Raw genomic sequence first — 8,106 nt, 5'->3', positions numbered from 1 at the left:
TGCGAACGCTGTCCATTATTGCTTTAAAATGCATAAAAATGTACTAAATTCCCGTATAATGCTGGTAAATAGGCTGTAGTAGCCTAAATTTATTAGTAGCCCATAAGTACATGATGATAATGTTCTGCGTTCCACCGCGGCGTCTTTTGCTGTTAAAATGCGGCCCGTTAAACGAGGGAAGTTGAGAACCCCTGTGATAGGAGAATCACTCCGATTTTCCAACTTCGCTACTAATTATCCGTTCACAAGGATCGGTTTTGCTTGGCATTGCTCAATGAATTAGTCGCACGTTGCGAATCGACCGGTGGTTCTTCAAGCTTAACCGTTCTCGCAGGAACCACACGAGTTCTCTGAGTCAGTCTCGGTGATTCGCTGTAGGTCGAGGCACACGCTGACACATACATATCTTTTGCGATGACACATCCGTCTTTGCCATCATTGGTAGCAGGCAATTAGGCCAGATCAGCAGTCGAAATATTACTATTGTGGTGGACTGGTGTTATATATGTCGCGTGCAGTGCCGTACGCACGGGATTCAAAATCGAAAGCCCGTCCTTCTGCAATGCGAATTCTGTCTGCCATATTTATAAGTTCATTTGTAAATGAGCAATTGGTATCACGCTGTTGCGCTTCGACCCAACAATGCGGTGGTACTTTCAAAGGCAAATCCTCGCATTTCTGAAATGGTATCTCATTATTGCAAATCACGCTGATTTCCACTAAATACTAATTATAATGTTTTCGCTCTGTGCGAAAGTCATATGGTAATGTATTTGTTCTTTTACCACTCTCTTGCTGCACACTTGCGATGTTCATTTTGTGTATCAGTAATCTATAGCTGCATTAGATGCAGTGACGTGGGATGATGTTCTTCGTCAGTGAGGCATTGACGCTTTTGTAGTCAGATTTACAAATAAATAAATCCAACATGGTAGCTGATTCAGTTGGCGAAATGTTTCTTATCACTAGGGCGATTTTTTAATGTCAGAAATTGTAGCGTTAGGTCAAAACATGTTAACAAATTTTACAAAGTTGAAACATTTTTGCAACCTGCATTTCGTTTGTACCGTAGACTTTGCACTGGCGGTGAACCTATCAATTGACATTTAACAGCTTGTAGCCTACTGCATAGACCTGCCGTTGTAGACGGCCCATGGTCTGCTCATTGTGAATCATAAACATTCAAATGAAACAACTGGTTTTGTATGCATGATTTGAGTCTATAAACTGAGAAATCTGCTGGTATTACGGAATACCGTGAAAATCGTTCGTTCACTTTTCTCGACGAAGGACTTCGTTCCCTAGTTTCAACCTTGGAGTCGGAATTTCCGCATTTAATTTATTGATTCCTGACGAAATGATCAAGTTCGTGTTGGTTACGAACAGGGTTGTAATGACTCGAGTCCGACTCGAGTCACGATGTTCTAATGACTCGACTTGACTCGAGTCAATTTTTTCAAAATACTGAAATGACTCGACTCGACTCGACTCGACTCGAGTAATCTGTGTATTGACTCGACTTGGACTCGATCATTGCGCATGACTCGAACCAAGTCATATGACTCTAGAATCAGATGACCAAGACCTACATTTCATTGTAATTTTGAAGAATAGTAAATTAACCACCCTATTGGGATTTCACCTATTGCTACTGGTACTTGAAAATGCGATCAGAAACTACTAAAAGTGAGGAAAATTAGTATATTATAAATGGGAACCATTCGATATCACCAAACAAAGTTATAACAAGTGGGCTTAACAAGACTTTATCTAGGAACTGAGCACTGAGCAGTCAACATAATGACTTGGACTCGGACTCAAGTCATAATACCATGACTCGGACTCGACCCTCTGCTTGATGACTTGGACTCGGACTTGACTCGGTGGTGAATTGAAAATGACTCGACTTGACTCGAGTCAAAACTATAAGTGACATTGACTTGTGACTCGGAGCCTTGTAACTTGGTTACAACCCTGGTTACGATTGTGTGATTTTGGATTTATAGCTATATGGGAGATGTTGAAGTCGTCATCAGAGTCAGTTTCTGTATCCTTAAGCTCTGTCGAGTCTTTTGGAGCTTTTTTGTCGGATAGTTTGGGCAGTGAAAATTTACTGCAATACGGAACAGGTGCTCAAGAGTAGATGTCATTTTTAGTTATTCTGAACCTTGGAATGTCAACCAGAAATAACAGTCATCTATAAGGTTTCTAATTTCCCTTCAGCTCCTTTAATAACAAATGACATTGAATGCCGCTCTCCCTTTGGACATCGGCTCATATTTCATCTGGATGTATTGCAGATAACATGAAATGCCCAGTTTTTATCTTTGTCCCCAATCTTCATGCCAAAGTAAAGTTAATAAGCATAAAAACCTTACTTCTATCTATATTTTACGTCTAACTTGTTTCAAACTGATAGACAGACCACAGATATATTAAAATCAGCCAGCAGGCAGATTACATTTGTGATGTTGACATTGATGGTGAGATTATACTAACTAGATCCACAATCAGAACAACACGAAAAGGAATTTGATCTTGCTTGCTGTAGTCAATACTGACTAACTGAGACTGAGAAGATGATTGTTGCTAACAACCAACTATTATGAATTGAATGATGGATCAATGCGACGTCACAGTTAATAGGAAATTCGATAAAGGAGCTTGAGAAACATGGTGCGGGCAGTTAAAAAAGCTTAAAATGACATTATTAAACGACTCTTGAGGCAAACAAATGCCAGAAACATGTTTTACCAAGGAATATAGTATAGGAAATATCAAAATATCGGCTCAACTAAATTTTAGTTACATGGTGTACTGCGTAATGTAACTACTGGAACTCTTCATGGGGCCAGAAGTTTTTTCATGAAAAATTTATCAGTTTTTAAGGTAAAAAAGTACCAACCAGAAATGAAGATAAGTAGTACAACTCTAATATTGGAAAACACCTAATTTGCATAGGCTAGGTCAAATGTGGTCAAGAGTAAGATTGATCACATCCATGAAGTATAATCACCCCATGTATGATAAGTAGGCTATTGGCAATTCACAATTAAAATGAGTTTGCACACTCGAACAGCACCATTTTGTGATGGTGCATACCAGTCACTTCCTGCACTGTATAAGGGCTTTCATTTGAACACAATCTAACCAAACCAGGATTTGGAATTTACACGGAATGTCGTAACTTTATTCGAAAACTCAAATTAATCTCGAAATACAGCTTAGGATCATCATTGAAGTAAAAAACAACACGAAAATATACAGTCACACGAATCGTCCCATGAAAATCCACCGTGTACGGCCGCCGCACAAGACGCAATAAAAATCGTTGCAACTAGGGTTTGTTTTAAAAGTCTTTCCAAAAACGTCTCTCTAAATCGAACAAAATTCTTTTGTTTTCATCAGTTCTATAATTATGCTCTAATTGTTTAATTACTTTCGAATAAATAGGTAGCATGTGCTTACGGCAATTTACACCCGATGTAGTCGACGTGCACGTCAGAACCCTCGAAATCGTCGTCGGTTCAACAGTTAATAAGACGTATAGTTATAGATCATTGGTGTGTAGTGGATCTTTAGATGATGATGACCGCCGATCGTAAAAATGCTGCACTACAATGTAGACCTAGTTAAAGACATTTTTCGATCCGTTCAAGACCGCATTCGTAATCCTTTTTCGACAAAGGAGCCATATTTCCCTTATATTTTAAACTGTTAATGTCATTCCACTTTGACGTCACAATGAAGGATTCGTGACGCCATGGCTAATAAAAAAACATTAAAACCATGTTTTAGACAACGGCAATGTCCGTTTAAATAGATTTTTTAAAATAACAACTTCTGTTGCAACAGTACAAAGTCATGGTATTGACAAGAAATGGAATATAAAACGTCAAGCATGTCGCCAACTTCGCGTCATAAAAAGTACGGCATGAAAATTTTCAGAAAATATCACGGATCCAATATCAACCAGGGCCAGGTGTGCTGCTGCTCCCGTACGTGTCATGTAACTATAGTCGCAGGTAATAATGAGTCTGTTATGAACTACGTAGTATTGGTAGGTTGGTATTGCTAGGTTACTATGCTTCAGTTATAGTCAATAGAGTACTACGCTACTATATTAGGCTGGATCGCGGTAAAAATGTTAGCATTAAATTCTGATCGTGGACACGACCGTCCAAAGTTATGATTGCTGAACACTAAGTTGTCTAATGCTCAGTCCTCCAGAATGGAGCTGTGAAATCATCATCGTTTTCGAATTCAACCGCAGGATCGATTTCCATTTTACTGAACAACCGTTCTATCTCCTCCATATCGCTGGCGCCTCTAAAGTCCGCACTGGTGAACTTTGCGCCGCGATACGACTTGTTTTCCATGCAGTAAACAAGTAAAGATTTCCAATATTTATCGAGGCTCAGAAGTCGAGGATTTCCGACAATTATCAACAGGCCTTGCGCTCTGGTCAACGCTACGTTGAATCTCTTGGGATCACACAGAAAACCCTAATGATGTTTCGCGTCGTCTGACAGGCCTTCTTTACTGCTCCGCACGGTGCTGATGATAATCACAGGCCGCTCCTGGCCTTGAAATACCTCCACACTGCCTACGTCGATGCCTGGATATTTTTGAACAGATCTCCTGATTTTCTCACACTGTTTGCGGTACGGAGTGACGATGCCGATATCAGCTGGACTTTGCAATTTATGATTACCTTTCTGCACCGCCATTAGCTTGTCAACGTAGCCTTTCACGACTTTAACTTCATCCGGGTTGTAGTAAGACGGACTTGATTCGTCACGCGTCTGCTTCCCTTCAATGCCGTGAAAGATGATAGGAAAATTGGGATTTGACAGCCCATCCCAACTGCACATTCTCGTTCGTTTTAGTTCATCCGCGCATACCCTCAAATCACCGTCGTAAAAATGCTGATTGGATATCTTGAGGATGGTTTCGTGAGAACGGTAATTGTTCACCAATTTCGTTACGCACTGCGGATTATACTGGCCTGTCGCTTCATTCTTTCGATAAATGTGACAGGTGTCCATCAATCTCTGCAACAAAGATATTTGAAGGCCGTGTCTTATTGCCAGTGGTGATCTCACGATTGGACCGAGTTGCTTAGGATCGCCTGCTAAAATTAGCTTACCGTCTTTCGCTAAAATCTTAGACACGGCGACCAAGCATTCGGGTTCGAATGCCTGACCCGACTCGTCGATGAAGATACGTTTGAAGTGGTCTTTGGGTACTCCCATCGAAGCAATGCGCCCGGCCGTTACGAAAGTGCAAACAATCACCCGGTAATTCAGCAGTTCTTCGGCTGGCGGCATGTAGATCTCTCCATCTATGAAATTGGTGTTGCCTTCCTTGATGTCCTTCGGTACGCTGCTCCAACTTCGCGAGGCCGCGTACAATCTGATCATTTTATTCTTGTCAATATACTTTGTTAACTTCGATGCCAGCATGTCACATGCGTTGTTACACAAGGCACAGACGAGTATGTTGTAATTATGCTCCTTGTGTGTTTGATATATCGATTCCACCATCGTCACAGTTTTTCCAGTTCCGGGCGGACCAAAAATAACGTAAATAGGAGGCGTGTTCCCTAACACGATATTTTCCACTGCTGTCCGTTGTTCTTTGTTGGATTCGATGTGTCTCGCCCTCATTATCAGTTTCTTTTTGGGAGTATACGGTTTGGGAAAGTTCTTCGGAAAAAGCATTTCGCATAAACGGGAACTTCCCAAGTCATCCAAAGCCCTATGCATTAGTCGCAGCGGCCGTCGATTGAACGTGAATCTAACACTGAATTTCATGTTATTCTGAAAAGACTTGAAAAGTTTATCATTGAGCCCCAGGCCAACGTGCTGCTGCTCAATGCAATGAACATAACCTTCATATTCATCTCCATATTCATCGCCGCTGCTGTCCAATTTTACGGCATAAACGCGGTCGCCGACGAGCAATGACGGTCTATTTTCGGCCAATCCGGGAACATTCAAGCGCAGCAATTTGCTGTGCGGTTTCTTCTGCATAGACGCCGACGTCATAGTGTAGCTTTCAATCTCGGTATTGTACCGGAGCTCTTCAATGTAAAGGAGCAAATGAAATTTTTCCACGTAAGTATCTACCGACAACTCTTGCAAAAGCATTTCTGTACGTTTTAGGCTTCTGGCTAAGTGCTTCATTTCTATTTCAGCCGGTACAGAGTAGTTTGGTAGGGGCACAGTAACTTTCCATCCACCGGACATAAATTTCGGTCTAATCCCTTCCACAACATTTTTGCTTTGGCGTGCAGATCGAGGTTTCTGTCGATTAGTGCCGTTGCCTTGTCTAGCTGCGCGAGTCTTTCGAGGAGAGTTTTGTTCTTCATCCTTGTGAATTTGTGCATTTCCAACAGACTTGCTTTGTGGACTCGGTCGTGCCTGTGCACAGTACAGTACAGGCACAGTATGCAATTGTTCTTGTCGTTCGGTGGATCTTTGAGCAGAATGCGTGTGATTTTGAACCAGGCTTCTCACCGAATCCAAACCTTTATGTTTCGTGATGCGTCTTTCGACGCGGATTCCGGCTGATGGTTTAGGAGTTGTTGATTCATCTCCTTTTCTTGAAGCAGAGCCAGTAGTATGAAACATTTTAGCCGAACCCTGATTTACGACTAAATTTTGGTTTGTTGGGGATAAACCAATTTTTTTCCGTGCCTTATGGATAATTGGTGTGGCACGTTGACTAGGTTTTGTTCTACTTCTTAGCGGTTTTCCATCTTCTGCAGATACACTTGGCATAAGACGATTCGCTTGACGCTGAGATGCCAGCAAAAGGCGAACTGTAGACTTGTTACACCGTACTAATGGCGGTTTCGTGCGGGAACCTTTGTAAAGAAACGCTCCAAAAGAAAGCTTCGCACCCTGCCTGTGTTCCTTGAACGACAGATACCTTTCACGAAGGACAGTACGCCGCCATGCCACATTGACGCTGTTACCGCTTTGCGACAAATATATCCTGAAGTCTCTGTTAACTTGCTGTAATAGATCCGCCATCGCTGCCGCGTGAATACCAACTAAACTCCCGTGTTCGGTTCAATCAAGTAATAATTTCATTGTCAACGGAAGATCGGAATGCCTCGATTAAGCTCGCTCTCTCAACGCTATATATGCAGCTCGCGTGTAGAGAGTTACACCTAACGATTGCAGGTTGAGCGCTAGTTCTCGTACCGGGGTATTTCCGTCGTTTGCTTGAACAATTCGAAATATTCTTTGTCACATGGGCACGGTTTTAAGCGAGGATGAGGATTTCTATTTTTGGATTTTGAAATTCGAACACACATGTGGGTGTGCGTTACACGGTCCTCACTCTGCCATGCGTCACTCTCTTTAAATTTGACGCCCCCAGCCACGATTCCAACTCGTGACTGTGATGCGTTTCTCCAAAGGCACTGGCCAATATATGCTGGCTTTATCACCTATCAGAATACTAAAATACCATTCAGTCTTTTGATGACTACACCGCATTAGCCCTCAGGAGCTGAACATGGTGAACTAGATACCAAATTTCGACATTATTTTCATTTCTTCATAAATTGTTACATGATATCTGCTTTATATGTATGATTTCGAATTGTACAGCATGTAGCCAAATTCATGTCGACCAAGCGGATACCTATAACGGATACCACAAAACGTAACAACGTCGAGCCCTGAGTAGGCCAATAAGTGTTATTTTCGCGACTGACTGTTAGCGTTATCAATGCAGGGTTATTTATGCACAAATCTCATTGAAAACTGCATACGAAATAGTTTAGGGGAAGGATGTGTACTATATTTTTATGAAATATATTTTGCTTGCTATACCATTGCAGATATATCGTAAAGCAGAGAATGCTTGTAGCTTCTGTAATTTCCTGGCAGGATGCCAGTGCGCGTGCCAGACTCCGTGCTGTCTCAGTTTGAATTACATCATTCATATGCATTTCGCAATGCAAATAAACCTACGCCATGTACTTTCTTAGACTGCGATCTGCAAAGTAAACATAATATGACATTCTCTGTGAACCAAGTCGGCAATATTGATATTTGAGGTCGCAGGAATTCGATACTGCGGTATTTA

The 8,106-nt window shown here is 41.6% G+C and overlaps 1 pseudogene; it reads right to left on the bottom strand.

Moving 5' to 3' along the window:
• Positions 1-3,161: 3,161 nt before the first annotated feature.
• LOC145458415 (putative helicase mov-10-B.1) lies at positions 3,162-7,473 on the bottom strand (annotated as a pseudogene).
• Between the last annotated feature and the right edge of the window lie 633 nt (positions 7,474-8,106).

Source organism: Botryllus schlosseri, chromosome 16 (assembly GCF_051294905.1).
Source record: "Botryllus schlosseri isolate E-star chromosome 16, Bs_hap1, whole genome shotgun sequence".
NCBI classification, from domain to species: domain Eukaryota; kingdom Metazoa; phylum Chordata; class Ascidiacea; order Stolidobranchia; family Styelidae; genus Botryllus; species Botryllus schlosseri.
This window is presented reverse-complemented; position numbering and strand designations above follow the sequence as displayed.